A 24,415-nucleotide genomic window follows, 5' to 3' on the forward strand; every position below is an offset into this window, starting at 1 on the left:
CTCAGTAGCGGCTCGCCGTAAAAAAAATAGGTGAAGTGCTTTTCACATACACAAATGCATAACAGTTTTACCAATATAATGAGTAGGCCTACTATTCGTAAACTGCGTACAATTTTAATAGGTCTAGAACACATGCAAACAGGAAAATTAATTTATTTCAGGACTCACTCAATTTCTTGCATACCAAGTCAATCCTCCTATCTTTTAAAGCAGTAAACCTGTTCGATGATGTCTTCATAAAATGTCTGACTGAGAGTGGACAGTATATCTCTATGCAAAGCTATGGGGCTAATGAGGAAAATCTCTCCTGTGATGTAGCATTCCGAGTGAAATTTTTAATCTCATCAAACAGAAAATATTCTTGCATCGATTTTTTTTAACTTATTTTATACAACTTCTCTATTTTCTTAGCACTTTTTAAAACAAAGAACAAATGGAACTGTAGGTCGTCCAGAACTTAAAACATCTTTCTTATCCTTATGTATAAGTCTACAAAACAGCATTTCTAATAAATAATAAAACGTGTTATTTCGGGATACATATTTCACACTCATTTATCAATATTTTCTATGTACTGGTATCTAAGTATTTGTATAATAGCACTAGTGATTAAACATATAATATGCGCTATGATGTAGGATTAATACACTATATATAGACTTATCACTAATATTCGCTAAATACATTAAATAATAAGTTAATATATACGTACACAGTATTAAGCTACACGTTTACATTTACGCGCGCGTTAAACTTTCAAATACAAGAGCTTGAACAAAACTGGCAAGCTCATGGTAAGAAATAATACACGCTGCGGAAAACAACTTTTAAACTTTGCGAATGTATGTTGGGTGTATTTCTGATAAAATAACATAGAGCTAGCTAATTTACCACAGCAGGGGTGGCTGCTTCTACACAAGGAATGAAGATAGTATTCTCGAGTCAGGTAGTACATACTCTAAAATTTCGCAGCCCTTAAACAATAGACTCCGGCCTTGGAGACCAGCTGCAACCCTACCCTATCGTCAGATCTGCAAACTGGTTACTCCACATACAACAAATCTGACAGTTCTCCGTAACTGAAAGACTCAGAAATGCACTTCACTCATACAATCTTTCTTTAGTACGTGACGTCACGTTACCATGGAAACCAAGTGCTGTATGAGAATGGGAGCCCAATTAATTTCACCTTTACAGTATTGTAACTTCCAATAGACACCGCTCGGCGCTCGTAACTGTTGACATTATTCTATTCAGCAGACGGTTACAGATACTATTTATACAACTAAACACTATTCATAACGACTGAAAATAAAACTTTTTTTTTTTTTACTTTAGAAATATGGTACCGGTAATAACTAGAATTAATTATTAGTACGAGATAAAATTGTGTTTTACGCGTAAATAGGTGAAGTCGCACTTCACCTACTTCACCTGAATAACCGCCCCTGGTGATACTGTTTAGCATTCTTCACTTTGTTCGTATTGGAGTTTAGCTTTCTGTATCGTCCTTATTGAAGGGTTCAGAACCATAATGGGCCAAGAGCCATATAATAAAAACGTAGACAACAAGGGTTAAAACTAAGTTATTACAAGAATTCAATGAAAACATATAGCAAGTAATATGAAGTATGCATAATAAAATTAAATTATATCTCAATATTCATTAAACTATGGTATTCACTTAACTTTAACTCTCGCTTTCTCCGTTTGTAATAAATGGCGCTTGGCCCACTATGGTTCTGAATCCTTCAATTCCTGGTCGACCGCGCATCTCTGCAAGGTAAGAGGACGCAATCTTAATCAGAGAAGTTGAAAACCACTTCTTTCTAAATGCCTTTGATTTGAAGATGGCGTCCAACTTTTCAACCGTGAGGAGACATTTTAGAGAGTATGGCATAAGGTCTCGTCGAACTGCGACGAAAGAACATTTGAAAATGAATCATGTCGTGGACCTTCTAGCTTACGCTACTATTTGGCAGGACTTCGACTGGAGAATGTCATTTTGTCCGACGAGGTAGATGTCTTCAGTAGCACTTATGTCCTGCCCGTGTGTATCGTATGGATGACCACCGATATAATGAACGTTCGTGGGACGACTTCACAGGCCGGGTCGCGTGAGCGTTGCGATGTCAAACACTGGAGCAGAGCTTCTAGAACGCATGCATGGTCGGTTTACGACAGAAGTGTATGAATAAATTTGGCAAATATAATGATTCCTTCTGCCCGAGAATGGTATCCAGACGGAACACTTGTGTTCCAGCAGGAAAACCATCAGATACACACCGCCAATCGCATTTAAAGATGGTTTACGAAGAGGTCTGATGTCGACATGCTCGAATGTCCTTGGATTTTTCACCTGATATGAATCCGATTGAAAATGTGTGGCATAGATTGAAAATGATCTTACGCTCTAATTCGGCAGAACCACCCTTACGAACAGCAGACAAATTATGGAACAGAGTAGCTACTAGATGCGTGGGAGGAGGTGGTCACGGATGTAGACCTATTACGTAATCTTTTGGACTCCATGTCGCGCTGAATGAGGGCAGTTGTTGATGCAAGTGGATTATGGAGAAATACTAGTCCCTACCACAGGCCTTTTTTTTGTTTATATATGTTTTTGTATAATTTTTGTTAATTTATATTTGATGTACTTCTAATGTTTGAGGAGGCAAACAAACTATTAATTTTGCATACAGATCAGGTTGTGCCTAACAGTAGCCCACAAATAATAGGATATAATATGTTTGCAACACTTGCATAACCAAGTTTATTAACAAATTCCACTAACACTTGTCATTAAACATATAAAATAATACAACATAAAAATCATCCCTACCGGGAAGCGAACTTACAACTCTGGTTCCGAAATCAGAAACATTACCCCTGCATTGTAGACGGATCATTATCAAAGAATCAACCGGAACAAACATCAGAGCATTGCCTTCGAACGAAATGAATTTCCTCGTGTGAACCTGACTTTAAAAACTATTTGAACTACCAAGTGTCGGCCCATTCTATTTTAATCCAATTGTACATGTTGTCATTTTTACTTAATATGCCCTATTCATCCTAGTCATTAGCTAGAAATCAGTGTGATAACGACGATTTCAACCAAGAATAATATTGCTTTCAGCTGGACCAGCAGAGAAGATGAAGACGACCGCAGCGACGCAGACGAGCGATCACTGCTTGCAGTCTGAAGTGATCCAGACGGACGCAACCACTCAAACGAGCGACCACTACTTACAGACCGAAGTGATACAGGCGGACGCAGACACACAGACGAGCGACCATTACTTACAGACCGAAGTGATACAGACGGACGCAGACACACAGACGAGTGATCGCTACTTACAGACCGAAGTGATACAGACTGACGCAGACACACAGACGAGCGACCACTACTTACAGACCGAAGTGATACAGATGGACGCAGGCACACAGACGAGCGACCACTACTTACAGACCGAAGTGATACAGACGGACGCAGACACACAGACGAGTGATCGCCACTTACAGACCGAAGTGATACAGACGGACGCAGACACACAGACGAGCGACCGCTACTTACAGACCGAAGTGATACAGACGGACGCAGACACACAGACGAGCGACCATTACTTACAGACCGAAGTGATACAGACAGAAGCAGGCACACAGACGAGCGACCACTACTTACAGACCGAAGTGATACAGACAGACGCAGGCACACAGACGAGCGACCACTACTTACAGACCGAAGTGATACAGACGGACGCAGGCACACAGACGAGCGACCATTACTTACAGACAGAAATGATACAGACGGACGCAGACACACAGACGAGCGACCACTACTTACACACCGAAGTGATACAGACGGACGCAGGCACACAGACGAGCGACCACTTCTTACGGACCGAAGTGATACAGACGGACGCAGGCACACAGACGAGCGACCACTACTTACAGACCGAAGTGATACAGACGGACGCAAGCACACAGACGAGCGACCATTACTTGCAGACCAAAGTCATTCAGACGGACGTAGTCACACAGACGAGCGATCACTACTTACAGACTGAAGTCATCCAGACGGACGAAGAAACAAAGACGAGCGACCACTACTTACAGACTGAAGTCATCCAGATGGACGCAACATCCGCACAGACGAGCGACCACTACTTACAGACTGAAGTGATACAGACGGACAAAGGAACAAAGACGAGCGACCACTACTTACAGACTGAAGTGATACAGACGGACGAAGGAACAAAGACGAGCGACCACTACTTACAGACTGAAGTGATACGGACGGACAAAGGAACAAAGACGAGCGACCATTACTTACAGACTGAAATCATCCAGATGGACGCAACATCCGCACAGACGAGCGACCACTACTTAGAGACTGAAGTGATACAGATGGACGAAGAAACAAAGACGAGCGACCACTACTTAGAGACTGAAGTGATACAAACGGACGAAGGAACAAAGACGAGCGATCACTACTTACAGACTGAAGTGATACAGACGGACGAAGGAACAAAGACGAGCGACCATTACTTACAGACTGAAATCATCCAGACGGACGCAACATCCGCACAGACGAGCGACCACTACTTACAGACTGAAGTGATACAGAGGGACGAAGGAACAAAGACGAGCGACTACTACTTACAGACTGAAGTCATCCAGGAGGACACAACATCCGCACAGACAAGCGTATCCAGCGTTGTTGAAGGTACAGTAAATTGTTTATATTAGTGGAGAGTATTAATATTTCAAAGGAGGGAAGCAGTAACTAAATACAATTAATATTTAGAAAAAAAAATTGCCTACTCACCTGTCATTTAAGCTGCAGAACGATTCTCCCGTTTTGTTTGTCTAACTCGTCTATGACGTCACCGTAAAACCGAGATTGTTGTGGCAGTTTCTTAATAAATGATTTTTCAATTTCAAAACTGCCAACTGTGAGATTCGCTTTTGGCCTATAGAATTTCTCACAAATGCCTTTACTCTCTTGAGAATAGAGAGGAAGTAGTGGTAGGAATTGTTAGTGTAAGTTCACAAAATTTGACAACTGCAGAGTAGGCCGCCTCTAGTTTATATTCCTTAATACATTTCAACAACTCACTGAAGCTATTGACACTACTCGCACAAATGCTTTCTTTTACACTGAGCAGTACAGATAATTGGAAACGCAGAGTCACTGCATCAAAGAAACAACATAATTAGCAATAGTTAGTATATCAAAAGCACTTAGGATATGAGCATTGTAATGCTTTGGAAATTTGTGAGTTCCAGTAATTTTAGATAGTCAACATTACTGAACATTTAAGTTAATTGTTCAAGGTTGTTGTCAATAACTACAAAAAATAGTTTGCGACTTCATGTTTCCAAGCTACCGATGTCATGAATATGGACCCTCTTAGCCTATGGTTTGAAATGTCATAATATGTTTTTTATACGATTCCAAATATTCGAAAAGCTGTCCCTTTTGCCTTCAATAATTGTCTTGGATTCACCAATTTACTGAATGCAATATACAATGTCATTTGTTTTGCTTTGAAGAACACCAAAAAGAATATCTGTGACAGAAAATATTGCTCCAAATATATGCGAAAGAAAATTAAAATTGAAATCTGTCTTCAGCAAAGCAAGGTATCCTCTTGAAGAATTAAGAGTTTCTGAATCCCAATTATCAGTTTATTCAACAATATTTTCGAACAGCTAATGAATGGTTCACGATATTCTAAAACAGTCTATACCAGTCTACTGTTATAATTTCTGTTCGTCCGAGACACCTTCGGAAGTATTTTCTTCACTAGTTCATCCAAAGCATGCATTCGCTTAGAAAACAGGGAGGAAAATAAAACAAGGCCATTAAGTAACAGAAAGAATATTTATATTTAATCTAAATATTGTCCCAGCCGACTGAAATAGAACTAAATTCAGACGATGAGCAAAGCAATGAACATGGAGAAAACACAGGAAAAATTGTTTTACTCTAGCCTGCAATCCACTCAAGTGATCAGACGACAGCTCCGCCATCATAACCCTGAGCTACTAACTTTAACCACATTCCAGTTCTTCTACGATTTGACACATTATGCTATACAAACCCCCAGCAGTTCTATCTGATTAAACATTCCAAAAACCTTTTTTGAACGTTGCCGTCCTTGGTCGGATATATAACGACTACAGATAACTGACTGGCATTCCTTACTTCCGTAATTTCATCCAAAAATATAGTTTTGAATGAACTATCAATAATTTACTTCTTAATGTTGTTCAAAGCAACTATGGCAACCGAGGAAATTAGGCCATTTTGGATCAAATTAGAAGTACCGGTACTCTGGAAAACTGTAAATGTTTCTAAATGAAGCGGTAAAATTGAATCATATTTTGCTCTAAAAAAAAAAAAACAAATCTTTCTTATTAACGAACTCACTTGATTCACTATGTTCTCTAAAGCCAAGTTAGGAAACACGCAATGTCAATTAAGCGTTTCAATATTTCGCGATTTTTTTAACAATTCATTGTGCTTTAGACCAGCCCTACCCACTGGGGGCATACAGCGAGAGAAGGGGTAGTGCACGGAGCGTCATACTATTGCTGCCTCCTGAATACGGAGTCGAGATGTGGCGAATGTAGAACTACATTACAATCTGCATCGTGTAGGATAGAGCGTTCGGGGTTTAGAAAATACCATTGGGATATAGCCGCCTTAGCGGAAATCCCCCTCATTGTAATATAATTAAAATAAATTAGTTACGTATTTTCTAACGTATATAAAACCATATAAATAAATTTAAATACATTGTAAGCATTGCTTCAAATATAAACGCTTTATATTACTTATAAATAGACTTGGCCTGTATGTTACTTTATTTGTATTTTCAATAATCGGATAAATGGAATAGATTTACTTGTGTTGTTTATGTACGTTAGAAAATACGTAAATAACTTATTTAAATTATAGTAGAAAGAGGTGGACATCGCTAAGAAAACGACTCTACTCTATACCCAATGGCATTTTCAAAACTCTGATCGCTCTAATAATATGGATTCGAACAATGCACATTGGAGAGGAGACGCGCAGATTCCTTTACCCAGGATATAGATTGGAAAGAAAAATATTTCTGATTGCTTGATTGGCAAACTTACTCGTGTTGAATTGTATAAGCTCGTGTGGCTTACAGCTGTTTCGGTGCTTCACGCCATCCTCAGAGCTTATACAATTTAACACGAGTAAGTTTGCCAATCAACCAGTCAGTTATATTTAAGTGTTAAAAGTAGTGTACGCAAGATTAAAGATGAAAAATATTTCTTTCTTCAAGTAGATGAACGATCGAGATGCCTGATATGTGGTACTTCCGTGGCCAATATAATGTGGAGCGCCACTATAAAAAAACATGCTAATACCTATGATTTGGTCGTAGAAGAGGGTCGTACAAAAATGACTCAGGATCTTTTCCTTTTAATTGGTTTATTTTACGACGCTTTATCGACTGCTAAAATTGTCTAGCGTTTGAGTGAGATGATAACGACAGCGAAGTGAGTCCAGGTCCAGCGCCGAAAGTTATCTAACATATGTTCTTAATGGGTTGAGGGAAATCCCCGGAAAAATTCTTATCCAGGCAACTTTCCCAACCAGGATTTAAACTCCGGCTCGCTCGTTTCGCGGTCAGACATACTGTTACTTCACAACGGTGGACCTGAGGATCTTGAGGAAACCTCCTTAACCGGAACAAATTTAATTAGTAGTAGTGGTGGTGGTCGTGGTGGTGGTGGTGGTAGTAGTAGTAGTATTAGTAGTAGTAGTAGTAGTAGTAGTAGTAGTAGTAGTAGTAGTAGTAGTAGTAGTAGTAGTAGTAGTAGTAGTAGTAGTAGCAGTAGCAGTACGCTGTTATTAGGCCTAATAGTTGCAATATGTTTTATTTCACGTCTCATAGCGCAGACTCACCGTTTGCATCCTTTTTTCTAAAATCAACTTTACGACTGACACTTTTCCGAATGAGCATTTCTCCAAATGACTATTTCTTTTACGCGTTCACTGTTTACCGAAATTAATAATCCGATACATTATTAGAATAAATAGTGCCCGTTCTGTGTTACCTACAAGCGCCATAAATTGTTGCTCTTTTCATTTGGGGCAGATCCTGTATAGACGCATCCAGGCTGAAGGTCTAACTATAGGAAGCTTACAATGATATCGAAAACAATGAAGTAAGATTATATACACATATGTTGCTGTCATTAGCATTTGTTCCCCCAGATCATGTAAAACAATTATTCGAAGAACTCAGAGAAGATGCGCCTGACACCATACTACCTATATACGTTACTTTGATTTCCATTAGGCCTACATCAGTGGCCGAAGATGTAAAGGCAAAACACGACGTGTACCACCGCGCTATAACATCGCATTTGGAATCAATACCAATGAACATTGCAAGTTGAACACCGGACCAACAATGTAAGTGAAGCGCGGCATAATAGATTTCAAATGCTCATCAGCAAGAATCATCAATCATCATCCCTTTATACGGCCTTAGCTGAAATTAAAAAAGAACAAGCAGACACTGAGGTCACGATGCAAGAGTTGAGATTGGAAAGGAAGGTAACAGCACAGCCAAGAAAGCAGTACAAAACAGAATAATGGCAATAACACTGGAATACAAAACACAGAAGGAAGAAACCCGCAGTCTTCAGTACTTAAGAAGAATTGGGTACAATTTTAGCTTCTGGAGAGGCATGAAATACAGGCATTCTGTGCTCGTTGATCATGTCCCATCTTTCAAAAAAACAAGCTATAGTCATACTCTGTTTTTATACATCTTCCAACTTACTCCACTCGAATTTATCTTTAACCACTTATAAATATTAAATTCAACCTCCAGAATAGTGCAATAATTCAGTATGTTCTAAATATGAGTTTTTAACAGAGCATAAACTGTAATTTACACTGAAAACGACACAAAGAACACTTATAGCTTCGACATACTTCGCGTATTCGTCACTGGAAGCAAGCTTTCAAAATGATAGTGGGGTGGTCTGACTGCTGGGGTTGCGAGGGAAACAACTGTGTCCTGCCCGTTGCGCGCTGCGTACAGTTTGAAACAAAAGTAACAACACTATGAAATAATAATTTCGTGAAAAATGAAAATAACTTTATTGTTAAATCATAAACATCAGAAACAACGAAGACAATGACAACGACATTTTGATATATTTTAATAGCCTACATCAATTTCTTACACATCCTCAAAATGAACCAACAAAAAGCACATAAACATAGCATTTACATTAGTGATCCTCCACTAACGATCTTACATTTTTGAGTATCTAACTTGTTACATAGTTCATCAAACGAATTAATTTTGTTTATTTGTAACCACTTAATTCGTTACGGTACTGTTCAAAGTTCTTAACGTTGTGCCTTCTCATTGCAGGGTTCATTCTTGTTGAGTAATACGATTGTATAATCGTTCCGGTAAGCCTGGAAATATCCTTGGCATATCACTAAGTTTTAAGAAACAGCTATTTCGGAGTATTTCTGCACATTTCTTTCTCTGTCTCTAGAATCATGTAGTAGGTACAAACGTTTACTTCTAAGTGTTTATACACACAACTGAATGCTTTGTTGGCGTGAAGACATTTCGTGGTATATTTTCTAGTCACAAGCTTCTCCTTTTCAGATGGAAATTTGAAAACTGTATAACTGCTCTCAAGTAGAGCACTCTGGTAGGCCTAATTGCTGGTACACTGGCGTTCGAAGAAAGTGTTCGATAATTTGTTCGTGTAAGTGTGGCTTTTTTAGTCATTATTCCTATGAATAGATGGCGAAGATAAGTCAGTGTTGCCAATAGTACATAACTATACCCGTATTATGAAATTCAACACTTCATCCCCCTTGAATGATTGTAAAAATAAAAAAACACTACATTTAGCGGAACCGCTATTACCGTCAATTATGAAAATAAATTGTACTTGATCTATATCAATATTTTTGCAAACACTTTTTTACCCGTTCCTGTAATAGATTCACCTATTGAAAAACTAGCAGAACTTGTTCAAAGTTTCTCAATTTGTTATATATTTGGTTCTGACCTATCCGTGGTTAGGACGTTCGCTCACCCTTATGATCAGAAAATTGTAGGCCAGATACCTTTGAACGCCAGTGTACACGCAGACACACAGGCACTCTACATTTAGAAGCCATCTGTAAAAAAAGTATAAGGATAAATTAATTTCATTTTTTAAATAGAATTAAATTAATAGTTTGATGACGTACATATTGTCTACTTACTTGATAGGCTACCTATTTATCCTGTTCATTACATTAGCTAACAATTACTTCATTACGACGATTTAAACTCAGAATTATCTTGCATTTTAGATGTACCCAAAGCGACAGAGAAGGTGATGACGTCGAGAGAACGCTTCCTGGAAAGAATAAGACGTAACAGAGTTAACAGTGAAGGTACAGTAATTGTTTACAGCCTGAAGTGGTGGCGCTTCCAGCTACGCACAAGTTCTATTTTTACTGTAAATAAAAGAATAAGGATAAATTAATTTCATTTTTGAAATAAAATTAAAAAATTGGTTTAATTTCAGTACACTGAATTTATTTTTCTTTATGGGAACACTCAACTTAAAAATTAGAGAAAAAGTGTCATCGAAATGAAAAATTAAATTTCTGCACTAATTTACGTGACAGAACTAAATCAATACGCAAAATTCTTCCCCTATTCATTGAGAAGTCACAGTCAAATGCACAAAGCCAAAAAATAAAAAATGATAATTAAAAGTGATATTTCAATTAATGATTGATTAAAAATAGAAATATTTTTTTTATTTTGAAAAGTATTGGATCTAATGAGCTGAGATTTTGCATGTTAATTTTCCATGTGTATATTAAATTTTTTCTCCAAATTTGAAAAAGATTGGTCAAATAGGAAAAAAGTTCCAAAATATAGCCGAGTGTCCCCTTAAGGCTAAACATGCGTTAGAAGTAACTTTACTACGCACTTCAACTTCTTATTCCTTTCCAAAATTCACTTTAATAACTTACTTATATTGTCTACTTACTTAATATGCTACCTATTTATCCTGTTCATTACATTAGCTAACAAACACTTTATTACGACTATTTAAATTCAGAATTTTGTTGCATTTTAGATTTACGCAGAGCGAGAGAGAGGCAAATGATGGAAAGACTCAAAATGACAGGTCACTACCCGTACTACCCGCACCAGAAAAGAATGACACACTTAGACAGACGTCCCAAAGAAGAAGGTAAAGTAATTGTTTATATCCTGAAGTGGTGGCGCTTCCAGCTGCTCACAAGTTCGATTGCTGGTAGCAAAGAGGAGATTTATGGAGTAGAGCCATTCAGCCAGTTAGTCCAAACCGCTTGTTAAATTTGTCGCAGTTCGTAGAACCTGCTGTTAAATATTTGAATTAAGTTCTTTACAGAAAGGAAGAATATTAATTTAAACACAATTCTCTAGCTTTTTAATGTGGCAATAAACATAATGCTAAAATAAACGATAAAATAAACTCGAAACGAATTATTATTACATTCTTGTTTCCTATTCAAGTGTGTAGACAGTCAGGACAGGAATATGATATTATGCCTGCAGCCTTGAAACACACTTTCGCTTATTTTGGCTGTGGTTTACCCCTATACTTCCCCATTTCAGTGATAATACCGCATACACAATAATGAAACGTAGTAAGTTATTCAAAAAAATAATTAAAAAAAGTAAATGGATTGTTGAGCACATTAATAAAGTACTTCGTTTTCCATTTGTAATATTTCTCTTACAATTTTTTATTCCAATCCAATTAATTATTTTTTCATTAAGGGTATTAACAATACTGAATGCTTTATGGCCGCTGGGTCGGTAGTAGCCAGCATCATATAAGCTGCGCTTATATTTCAATCTAAATCCCAGAACGAAATCATTGTAGTGCAATGAAACGTTAAAGCGGTCGGTCAAGTCTTCTTGGTAGTGGTGGTTGGTTGATGTTTCGAAAAGTAAAGTGTTAAATTGGTAAATACGTAGTACATCACCCATACTTTTTTAGAAAAACCCTGCTGAATTTTTGGTTTACGAAAAATATTCATCTTTATGGGAAAACTCACTCCCGCCACTCCATTAGAACAACGTATTATATTTTTCGTGAACCAAAACACAATACGGCATTGCTACGAAGTGGTGCTGAAATACTGTACATGTTAAATTAACTTAATGTGCGGTAACAGTAGCCTAGATTGTGTGTGTGCAGACGCATCTTCGGATAGTATAGTATTATGTGGAGCATAGGGCTGCAACAAGCAAGGCTAGGTAGAACTACATCTTAGACAGGTAAGATAATATGATACATATGTTTGCAGATGTAGCGAGGTAACCTTCCGCCGCTCTGATGTCGCCCAGTGCACAGACGAAGTGTCGGAAGTCTACCCCCTTCTTCCTGACGAGAGTCAAGGATTTTAAATTATACATATAAGAGCATGTTGATTTGTAGTTTTACTTTATTTGTAGCTGCTTATTATTTCATATTTCTATTGAGGTTATGAAATTTGCGGATATTTTTTAACACGTATATTAGTTGTATTTTCCCAGTTTTTTCCACATAGACGTGGATCACCGTCATACCCATAGAAAGCTTGTTCAGCCAGGTGCGATACTTAAACTGATAAGTGAAAGACCTAGCCCGATAGATGAAAAGTGATGTGAAGGATTGACTAGAGTTTAAAAGGAGTCGAGTTGTGATTCTTTAAATTGGCACTTCACTTGGAGGGACTACCCAAACATACAAACAAACATAAGGCCAGAGATTATATACGAAGTCTTCATAATGAAACAAGACATTTGCAAAAACATGCACAATCCAATTTAACTAGAGTTTAATATCATTAAAAAATGAGACTATGTGAGGTATATATCACTTTGCACCAAGATCCATATGTGCACTTCATATCTTTGTTTACTTTACTTTTTCTGGTTACAAAACACAGCCAACAGCGTTTTAAACTTATCTGTTGACGTACTTTGTTGCCTACAAGAAGATTTTTGAATGCTGAAAATTATCGTTTGACATCACATGAAGGGTCCAGGGAAGAAACCAGGTAAGTCACTTTTTCCTTGAAACCTGTTTTCTTCGCTGAAAGAGTTGACTTACCTATCTCTTATCATGTACACCAAAAATTTGAAGGCAAATAAACCCATGACTAATCTGTTTCTTTTCCTGTTTCATACCTCTAAACGATAGTCCTTTCCATAGAGAATCTAATGGCACCTCGAACTCCATCTCGACAAAAAAGTGACTTACCTGGTTTTTTCCCTGGACCCTTCACATGAAGTTATTCACAAAATTTTAGTGTATAAATTGTAATTTTTGTAAGATTCAGGTTCAAGCAAGCCACATTTTCTCGTTATTTTTTTACATTGAGCACAGTGCTGTAACCATGGTATTTATTTCGACAGTACCATGTCTAATTTTGTCTTCACAACCTCATCAGTGGACCCTTGTGCGTGACAAATATCTTCCGTTAGGATTCTACTGCTTCGAATAATTTTTCAGGAGGCATCACGAACAGACTCACACAATCCGCACACATAATACAACAAATCACGCACTCGACACTCAGACTGCTAGCATGCCAACAGACAGAGAAGGTAGTTATGGAGTTTAAGTCAGGTACGGAGGAGTATTTGGAAATCCTTCTTGTGCAGTAGGCCAAAGGCAGAGTGTGGTGTTGTTTTGGCTTTTCCACACTTACACTTCATATATGCAAGAATTTTCCGCCATCAAGTAGTCTACAGTTAACAAAAAAAATATATATATTATGTGCTGACAAACAATCCAAAATATATTTTTACGAAATATGCTAATTTGAGGTTTTCTGACACAAAATCCTAGAAATATACAACATTGTATGCTCAATAGTCTTTTATATAGAACGCCAGAAATGTGCAAACATATGTACGAGTAACTTTAAATATTCGTCATTACAGACGTTCAAAAATGTATAAAATGTTTTTGCATGGATTGCTTACGAATCCTCGCCCTATTAATATAACATTCAATGAAAATCAGTGAATGCAATGACACATGCTTAATGATCAATTTCGTTTTGCTCTTTGCAGAAATACGGGTTGTCAACTATGAAGAAGAAGAAGAACTCGAACCAGTGAAGGTCAAAAAGCGTAATTTCTTCATTAGATTATTCTTTCGGATTTGTAGTTGCTGTTGTCCTTGTTTGTGCAAGAGAAAGAGAAGATTTTAAGTGTATGTAGTGATCACTAGAGATGGAACAATTCCTTCCTAAACAAAGCATGAGCACAATCATGATATTTAATTTGAAAATACGTGATTGTGCTTATTCCATCTTAATAAAGCTGCACTGTACGTAAGAAACGTAACTTCAGTCACTAAGTACCAAACTGTACTCTTAAGAAGACACTACAGTAGTGTTATTAAACAGTACTTTGTTTACGAAAAAATTGTTCCATCTCTACTTATTAAAACAGAGGAGAAATTAATAGAGTTAAAAGGTGACATATTCTAATTGTAGTTCAATGTAAAATGCAATATCACCAAAAATATATATATATATATATATATATATATATATATATATATATATATATATATATATATAAATCGATCCCCAATTTCGCGAATTGAAGGCCCCTCCCTTATACTTCTTGTATTTCTCTTGTTCTCCTTGTCTTCCCGTTGTCCTCATTGACTTAACCTTGATCTCATTGGATTCCCCTTATTCTCTTCGCATTCACTATGTTGTCCTTTAATGCCTATTTTTATCCTTACATTGCCCTGTCCTCATTGTATTCTCAAAGTAACTCTTGTACTCCTCTTCCTTGCTCTCCTTTCATTCCTCTCGTTTTCCTCGCAGTACTTTTGTTTTAATGGCTTGGCTTGGCTTGGCTTGGCTTGGCTTGGCTTGGCTTGGCTTGGCTTGGCTTGGCTTGGCTTGGCTTGGCTTGGCTTGGCTTGGCTTGGCTTGGCTTGGCTTGGCTTGGCTTGGCTTGGCTTGGCTTGGCTTGGCTTGGCTTGGCTTGGCTTGGCTTGGCTTGGCTTGGCTTGGCTTGGCTTGGCTTGGCTTGGCTTGGCTTGGCTTGGCTTGGCTTGGCTTGGCTTGGCTTGGCTTGGCTTGGCTTGGCTTGGCTTGGCTTGGCTTGGCTTGGCTTGGCTTGGCTTGGCTTGGCTTGGCTTGGCTTGGCTTGGCTTGGCTTGGCTTGGCTTGGCTTGGCTTGGCTTGGCTTGGCTTGGCTTGGCTTGGCTTGGCTTGGCTTGGCTTGGCTTGGCTTGGCTTGGCTTGGCTTGGCTTGGCTTGGCTTGGCTTGGCTTGGCTTGGCTTGGCTTGGCTTGGCTTGGCTTGGCTTGGCTTGGCTTGGCTTGGCTTGGCTTGGCTTGGCTTGGCTTGGCTTGGCTTGGCTTGGCTTGGCTTGGCTTGGCTTGGCTTGGCTTGGCTTGGCTTGGCTTGGCTTGGCTTGGCTTGGCTTGGCTTGGCTTGGCTTGGCTTGGCTTGGCTTGGCTTGGCTTGGCTTGGCTTGGCTTGGCTTGGCTTGGCTTGGCTTGGCTTGGCTTGGCTTGGCTTGGCTTGGCTTGGCTTGGCTTGGCTTGGCTTGGCTTGGCTTGGCTTGGCTTGGCTTGGCTTGGCTTGGCTTGGCTTGGCTTGGCTTGGCTTGGCTTGGCTTGGCTTGGCTTGGCTTGGCTTGGCTTGGCTTGGCTTGGCTTGGCTTGGCTTGGCTTGGCTTGGCTTGGCTTGGCTTGGCTTGGCTTGGCTTGGCTTGGCTTGGCTTGGCTTGGCTTGGCTTGGCTTGGCTTGGCTTGGCTTGGCTTGGCTTGGCTTGGCTTGGCTTGGCTTGGCTTGGCTTGGCTTGGCTTGGCTTGGCTTGGCTTGGCTTGGCTTGGCTTGGCTTGGCTTGGCTTGGCTTGGCTTGGCTTGGCTTGGCTTGGCTTGGCTTGGCTTGGCTTGGCTTGGCTTGGCTTGGCTTGGCTTGGCTTGGCTTGGCTTGGCTTGGCTTGGCTTGGCTTGGCTTGGCTTGGCTTGGCTTGGCTTGGCTTGGCTTGGCTTGGCTTGGCTTGGCTTGGCTTGGCTTGGCTTGGCTTGGCTTGGCTTGGCTTGGCTTGGCTTGGCTTGGCTTGGCTTGGCTTGGCTTGGCTTGGCTTGGCTTGGCTTGGCTTGGCTTGGCTTGGCTTGGCTTGGCTTGGCTTGGCTTGGCTTGGCTTGGCTTGGCTTGGCTTGGCTTGGCTTGGCTTGGCTTGGCTTGGCTTGGCTTGGCTTGGCTTGGCTTGGCTTGGCTTGGCTTGGCTTGGCTTGGCTTGGCTTGGCTTGGCTTGGCTTGGCTTGGCTTGGCTTGGCTTGGCTTGGCTTGGCTTGGCTTGGCTTGGCTTGGCTTGGCTTGGCTTGGCTTGGCTTGGCTTGGCTTGGCTTGGCTTGGCTTGGCTTGGCTTGGCTTGGCTTGGCTTGGCTTGGCTTGGCTTGGCTTGGCTTGGCTTGGCTTGGCTTGGCTTGGCTTGGCTTGGCTTGGCTTGGCTTGGCTTGGCTTGGCTTGGCTTGGCTTGGCTTGGCTTGGCTTGGCTTGGCTTGGCTTGGCTTGGCTTGGCTTGGCTTGGCTTGGCTTGGCTTGGCTTGGCTTGGCTTGGCTTGGCTTGGCTTGGCTTGGCTTGGCTTGGCTTGGCTTGGCTTGGCTTGGCTTGGCTTGGCTTGGCTTGGCTTGGCTTGGCTTGGCTTGGCTTGGCTTGGCAGGAATCGAACTAACGCCAAGTCGTAATTCCTGTTCGATATGCGAGCATCTCAGCTAACTGAACTACGCCGGGAGCTACTACTAATAGTAATACTGTACTTAGATATAAAATCATTATCTTGCAGATTCAGCTTACATATAATGAAATATTGACTAAATATCTTAGATCTGGTTCTTTCTCGGTCGATAAGCTCGTCTATCGGATGACCAGTCTCCGATGTGGGCTTTAATTCCGTACATACTTCATATTGCTGACTCGCTCGTTCCTTGCCATCACGAACCAATTCCTCTATAATTCCTTCCGGTTGCTCGGTATTCACTTCTCTCGTCCGTAAATATCCACTTGCGGAGACCTTGTTTTTCTGTGAGTTGAAGTTCCTCTGACAATGCTCTAAATCGTATAGTTTTCCATTTATTTTTATTTTATCCTTAACTAATATCGCAAACTGACCTCTCGATCTTGCTTCTTTCATAAATGGTAGCAACATCTTTCTCTTACTCCTTATTTCCACACTGTAGTCCTGCTCAATTTTTTTATTCGTTCCTTTCAGCAGTAATCTAAGATAAATAGCCTAATTTAGTCCTCATACTTGTAAATTTTACTAGTATGGGACGATTTTTCCCTCTTCCAATTCTGAAGGCTCCTTCAATCTGCTCTTTGTTCAGGCTCAGGCTAAAAATCTCATTACACATATGAGTAACTAAATTATATGTTACTAATCTATTTTCACTCCGGTCTTCATCTATAACTAGAATTGCATCTGTAAAAGCTCCTTGTGTCTCAATAGGTAACAATACAGCACATCGTACTGATATTGCAATTTATATTTTCCTACATTTATCTAAGAAACTGTGCAGAAAGCAAACAAAAACAGTGACTTGTACACGAATGCAACGTAATAGAGTCCCATTTGTGTGAGCGGAGTAATCACACTTTCTATTCGGACGGTGTTATGCAAAAATGGGTTAACCAACAAAACAATAGTTATTCCTTGACCACCTCTGTAGTGTATGGGTCAGCATGCTGGTCTCTTACGCAGAGGGCCCGGGTTCGATTCCCAGTCGGGTTGAATTTCCTGGTTGAGGTTTTTCAGGGTTTTTCCTCAACCCTAAGGCAAATGCCAGTAAATTCGGGCCACAACATCCCTGAAAATCACCGGCTCATCACCGAAATCATATTCATAACAAATCAGGCATACATATACAGTCGCCATCTAGTTCACAACAATAGAAACAGTCTCAACAATAGTACACAGGCCTTCGGATTTCAATCAAAGATTAACTCGCTATATGACCAAAGATGTTAAAGCGAGTATAAATAAAAGCGAGGAAAAAAAATATATAGTTATTCCGTGGCTGTCTCTAGGAAAGCTGCGGGCTTCGGCTTGGCAAAACATAAGCATATACAGGTTACAATCTTCGCGAAAGTCATAAACATCCTTAATGTTGTTTATAGGAGTTTCATATGACAGGTCTCGAAAAGCTTTCATAGCCTTGTGATTAACACCAGGTACTGTTAAATCGTGCGTGATGTGAAACTATATGACACAGTGTATTCATAATGAAAGTGATAGTAAGTAGTTATGAACTTCATATGAAAATTATGCAGGAAAACGGTGGAGTGCAACGTGTGATAGGCCTACATAATTTTGATTTCCACGTAGAGATGAGAACTAAAATATTATCTATAAAATATTATCATTTGAAACTCCATTTTGCGACCCTAACTCGTGTAAATGAATAGGCCTATCTACTGCATTAAGTCAACATGGAGGATACACCTATTTGCTCGCTGTTTTCTATTAATTCACTGTCTCTCTTTCAGCTTATATCATGAGTTTGCTGGATACTGCCGTGAGTTATCTACTGCATTAAGTCAACATGGACGATACACCTATTTGCTCGCTGTTTTCTATTAATTCACTGTCTCTCTTTCAGCTTATATCATGAGTTTGCTGGATACTGCCGTGAGTTATCTACTGCATTAAGTCAACATGGAGGATACACCTATTTGCTCGCTGTTTTCTATTAATTCACTGTCTCTCTTTCAGCTTATATCATGAGTTTGCTGGATACTGCCGTGAGTTATCTACTGCATTAAGTCAACATGGAGGATACACCTTCTATTTGCTCGCTATTTTCTATTAATTCACTGTCTCTCTTTCCGCTTATATCATGAGTTTGCTGGATACTGCCGTGAGTTGTCTACTGCATTAAGTCAACATGGAGGATACACCTATTTGCTCGCTGTTTTCTATTAATTCACTGTCTCTCTTTCAGCTTATATCATGAGTTTGCTGGATACTGCCGAGAGTTATCTACTGCATTAAGTCAACATGGAGGATACACCTTCTATTTGCTCGCTGTTTTCTATTAATTCACTGTCTCTCTTTCCGCTTATATCATGAGTTTGCTGGATACTGCCGTGAGTTATCTACTGCATTAAGTCAACATGGAGGATACACCTATTTGCCGCTGTTTTCTATTAATTCACTGTCTCTCTTTCAGCTTATATCATGAGTTTGCTGGATACTGCCGTGAGTTATCTACTGCATTAAGTCAACATGGAGGATACACCTATTTGCCGCTGTTTTCTATTAATTCACTGTCTCTCTTTCAGCTTATATCATGAGTTTGCTGGATACTGCCGTGAGTTATCTACTGCATTAAGTCAACATGGAGGATACACCTATTTGCCGCTGTTTTCTATTAATTCACTGTCTCTCTTTCCGCTTATATCATGAGTTTGCTGGATACTGCCGTGAGTTATCTACTGCATTAAGTCAACATGGAGGATACACCTATTTGCCGCTGTTTTCTATTAATTCACTGTCTCTCTTTCCGCTTATATCATGAGTTTGCTGGATACTGCCGTGAGTTATCTACTGCATTAAGTCAACATGGACGATACACCTATTTGCTCGCTGTTTTCTATTAATTCACTGTCTCTCTTTCAGCTTATATCATGAGTTTAACTGAATGTAACAAAGTTAAGGAAATCTGGCACAAAATTCAACATATAATAAGTATATGGCTTAACACACCATATACATCTATATAACCTAGCATGATTACGCAACCTGACTTTCATTATTTACCATTTCAAAAACATAATGCTGTGATTTGGATCATTAGCAATGTAGTATTCCTAATAATGGACTACAACAGGGAAATGGAAATGGAAGAATTTATGGAAATTCTAAAACGTTCGAGGTACAAAGCCTATAATAAGAAACACGGGAAAAAACTTTATGGCAATGTACTGAATTATATATGAATTAGGTTAAATAATTCAAACACACTATGCCCAGCTAATCTATTTATGTTTACAATCCTCTATTGCATAAATGTTATAAACGAAGTGTTTAATTTAATTAATGACCATGTTATTACTGTTTTCTCTTTCTGAAACGTAATCTTCTTCCTTTAATACAATACTGTAAGTAATTTAGAAAAGATAGAATTGTTTAGTGACCTTATTTTTCTGTTTTGTGTTGTTAATTAATGAATTGTATTCTGTGATATCTCATATCTTTGTGATAGAAAAACTATGAAAACAATCTTATAAAAAAAAACAATATTATTTTATATTTTAAAAAATGATTAATCATCAAATAAATAAATAAGTAAATGGTTAAATGAATAATTTAAAAGCAGATAAATCAAGTACTTAATCAAAACTAGGACATACATAACTAAACAAACAAATTCATAAATATAAATAAATTAAATGAATAAATAATCATATAAAGTTGTAAATTAATAGTTTAACCAAATAAAAATTGATAATAAAGAAACTAAATAAAATAAGGACTCGGTAAAATTGTGGTCTGCCTGAGACTGAAATGAGCGGGGTTGGGGCTCATTTCATTAAATAAAATTAAAAAAAAATTGTGTGAATGGAGCCGGTAGTAATACGAGATGCAACAAGGTTATACGCGCCTTCTATACTCGAGGTTGCCGGTTCGATCCCGGCCGAGATCGATGGCATTTAAGTGTGTGTAAATGCGATAAGCTCACGTCAGTAGATTTACTCGCAAGTAAAAGAACTCCTGCGGGACAAAATTCCGGCACACTGGCGACGCTGATATAACCTGTGCAGTTGTGAGCGTTGTTAAATAAACCATGATTTAATTTTAATTTAGCATAGACAGTAAGGAGAGGGAGATAATAAGATCAGTGGTTGTTGCGATCAAGAGGCAAAAGAGAAATGTCTTACTTACGACTTTTAATAAACCCGGAGGTTCACTGCCGCCCTCACATAAGCCCGCCATCAGTCCCTATCCTGAGCAAGATGAATCCAGTCTCTACAGTAATCATATCCCACCTTCTTCAAATCCAATTTAATATTACTCTCCCATCTATGTCTCAGCTTCCCCAAAGGTCTTTTTCCCTCCAGTATCCCAACTAACAGTCTATATACATTTCTGGATTCGCCCATACGTACTACATATTCTGCCCATCTCAAACATCTGGATTTAATGTTTCTAATTATGTCAGGTGAAGAACAAAATGCATCCGGTTCTGCGTTATGTAACTTTCTCTACTCTCCTGTAACTTAATCCCTGTTAGCCCCAAATATTTTCCTAAGCACCTTATTCCCTAACACCCTTAACCTCTGTTTCTCTCTCAAAGTGAGAGTCCAAGCTCACAACCATACAGAACAGCCGATAATAACTGTTTTATAAATTCTGACTTCAGCTTTTTTGAGAGTTGACTGGATGACAAAAGCTTCTCAACCTAATAATAGCAGACATTTCCCCTATTTATTCTGCGTTTAATTTCCTCCGAGTGTCATTTACATTTGTTACTGTTGCTGTATTTGAATTTTTCCACCTCTTCAACGGATAAATTACCAATTTTTATATTTCCATTTCGTACTATGTTCTAGTCACGAGACATAATTATATACTTTGTCTTTTCGGGATTTATTTCGAAACGTATCTCTTTACTTGCTTCAAGTGTTTTCCCTAATAATTTATGGATTTTATAATACGTCTAGACGACACCAGCAGTGATAACTGTGATGATGATGATGATGATGATGATGATAATGATGATGATGATGATGAAGGGAAGAGGAGGAGGAAGAAGAAGAATATTGATAATGACTGTATGTGAAAGTGAACTTTTTGGAAACCCAACAACTACAGACCTGTGCATCCACTTGAAAGACTTTATGTATCGCTTACGGCTCACGGCCAGATACGAATATTGTAATAATTGGAGTTGTGATCATACTGTATAGCACACAGAAGAAGAAAAATGTAATTTATTTATGTTTGATATTTTGTGAAACCATATACTTTCACCTACCATATCCAATGGAATGCACTGAAATTAAATACAGTACCGAATGATGTTTTTGTAACTGTACGTACAACTGTTGCAGCAACGTCAGGTAGCCAGCAGATAGCTACGGGGCAGTGAGACAGCACTAGGGAACCCAGGTGCCTAGATAAGTTGCGCGGACAATACTCCTGGTTTCAGTATTAAAAGTGTCTTTTCCTACATTTGCAAATCACCATGACTTTTGATAACAGCAACTTGACCAAAAGTTTCAGCTTTCAGCATTATCTTTGAAAATGTTGAAATTTTCAATTTTTTTGTGTCGAGTGTTTGATGAGCTAATTCTTTGAAATCAGTAAAGCTCTCTTGAATCATTACAGAAAATGGTTGTTTGACTCTTGCTTGTGTGATTATACGCATGAGATTCATGTGTGTATGTGCCTTACATTTGCGTTTTCGCTTCTCTATGTGGCCAAGCCACGGTCACAACTAAGGGATGTGTGACCTCTTACCGGAAATTTATGAATAATGTCCTTAAATTTACCATTTGCCATATACATTGCAATCAATACCTGATTTTTGTTCTGGCTTGCACAGTTATCAGACAATAAAATCAGCTTTTTCTTATCTGTTGTAAGTGTACTCAAATATTTGTGGAGACAATGGGCTACTTCCAGGGATCCTCTACCTCCTACAGTTTCTATCCAGAGGCACATTGTTCCCATGCCTGTACCTTCGTCATGTATACCAAGGTTGCAACAAGCAATCTGCCACGAATAGTAACATTTCTGAGTGCGTCAGACTTGGAAGATACATCTGCTGCTGCATATCAAATGAAATCACAATGGTATGTCCAGACGAATTCGCATTTTCTGTATCAGCAGACATGGCATTTGAGGCTGCTTCAGCTTGTCTATGGTGGAACTCTCTCATAACAGAAGCTTCCTTATCACCTGTTTTCATTTGCATAGTAAGGCGATCACAAGTTGAACATGCGTCTATTCGTCGTCGAGCAAAGGAAAGATTAAATTGCGCTAAGAAAATTTCATTGTACCACTGACGACTAACTGGAGGCTTCATGTCGCCATGACAATACTTTTCCAAAAATGAGCGATACATCCTGCTTACATTCAAGTCTGGGGATAAGAACATCTTCTGTGGATTCTTGCTTCGAGAGTAGTGAAAGACTTTATATGTTCCATGATCTTCTCTCTCCATCCTTGATTTCTAAGAATTGTGTGAGCTCCACGCCTATTATCTTTACAGTCCATTTCACCTCTTACAATTTTTTCCCATATTAGTAGAACTCTTCTTGCAGTAATACCAAATGTATTGCAGAATGTTTTAAGACAGATTCTTACCTCATTTCCTCCACGAAGAAGAAGATAGTAGTGAAAAGAGTGCTGCCTTCTACTTTCACCTGGGTGCTCTTATTTACCATGTCTTCTCCATTTGATGGCCTGGGGATGCATGAGTCGAAACAAATAAGCCTGCTGCTTGGAGTATTCTCGCATTTCTTGGAACTGCCTAAACTGTCCTTTTCGATATTCTAGTCGAAGGCTGCTGCATGATAGTTTACACTTACAGTTCACCTACAATACAGTAAAATAGAATATACATTTTAGCACATATAAATGTGCCACATATTGCTCTTAATAATAATAATAATAATAATAATAATAATAATAATCTTTAATAAAGCACTGTTTAGTTTAGAATTCCAAACTGATTGTTAACTCAGTAAATACATAACTTCAAATGCTGTGCAGGATAAAGTAAAATTAAGGTATGAAAACATTGGTAACTCTAGATTCATATTTTCGACATGCCTTTTTGATTATGAAAATGAATGTGAGAAGTATATTGTTTCTTACCTAAACTCGTTCCTGTCACTTTGGAACAACTTTTTTGCTTTTTGGGAAAATGTATTCTTTCCCAGAATTTTTTAAGCGTTTTGTTTGATTTTTTCTCCAATTGTCTTAATTCCTTTTCCTTTTTCTGGAATTTTGTGGATCTGTATTCATGGTTGTAGTAATCGTCACACCACAGTAACAAATACATTCAAACTATTATCAACTCGCAATGAAACACAGGATACAGAGGTCGCGCTTATAGCATATGCACATGTACAGTACATACAACGTTGTGACTTGCACAACCTTAAAGTGCACTACTTTATTACTCGGAGCAGAACTTTATTCATAACCTTTCGTAATGTTGTTAAACATGGCGCCTACAACTGATATAAGTGAAAAAATAGATTCTCCCGGTTTCGGCACTTACAACGTTATGGAAATGCACACTTCGAATATTCATGTTAAATTATTGCACTTTCATAACGTCTTGAA

The 24,415-nt window shown here is 38.8% G+C and overlaps 1 protein-coding gene and 1 long non-coding RNA gene across 4 annotated transcripts in view; one reads left to right on the plus strand and one right to left on the minus strand.

The window, feature by feature from the left end:
• Positions 1 to 9,148: 9,148 nt before the first annotated feature.
• Positions 9,149 to 24,415, minus strand: part of LOC138694127 (tigger transposable element-derived protein 1-like) — a 48,018-nt gene continuing 32,751 nt past the window's right edge. Inside the window, exons 4-6 of one of the 3 annotated variants that reach the window (XR_011330802.1) lie at positions 23,429 to 23,659; positions 10,301 to 10,437; positions 9,149 to 10,213 (exon numbers count right to left, since the gene is read on the minus strand). The gene's annotated coding sequence lies outside the window, so the exon portion shown is untranslated. The remainder of the gene's footprint in view (positions 10,214 to 10,300; positions 10,438 to 23,428; positions 23,660 to 24,415) is intronic. The other 2 variants (XR_011330803.1, XR_011330801.1) reach the window with 2 other exon arrangements.
• Positions 10,389 to 14,591, plus strand: LOC138694129 (uncharacterized). Its single transcript, XR_011330805.1, has 3 exons — positions 10,389 to 10,474; positions 11,173 to 11,289; positions 14,151 to 14,591. It is a non-coding gene; the product is annotated as an uncharacterized lncRNA (long non-coding RNA).

The sequence above is a fragment of the Periplaneta americana genome, unplaced genomic scaffold, assembly GCF_040183065.1.
Source record: "Periplaneta americana isolate PAMFEO1 unplaced genomic scaffold, P.americana_PAMFEO1_priV1 scaffold_51, whole genome shotgun sequence".
Taxonomy (NCBI): Eukaryota; Metazoa; Arthropoda; class Insecta; order Blattodea; family Blattidae; genus Periplaneta; species Periplaneta americana.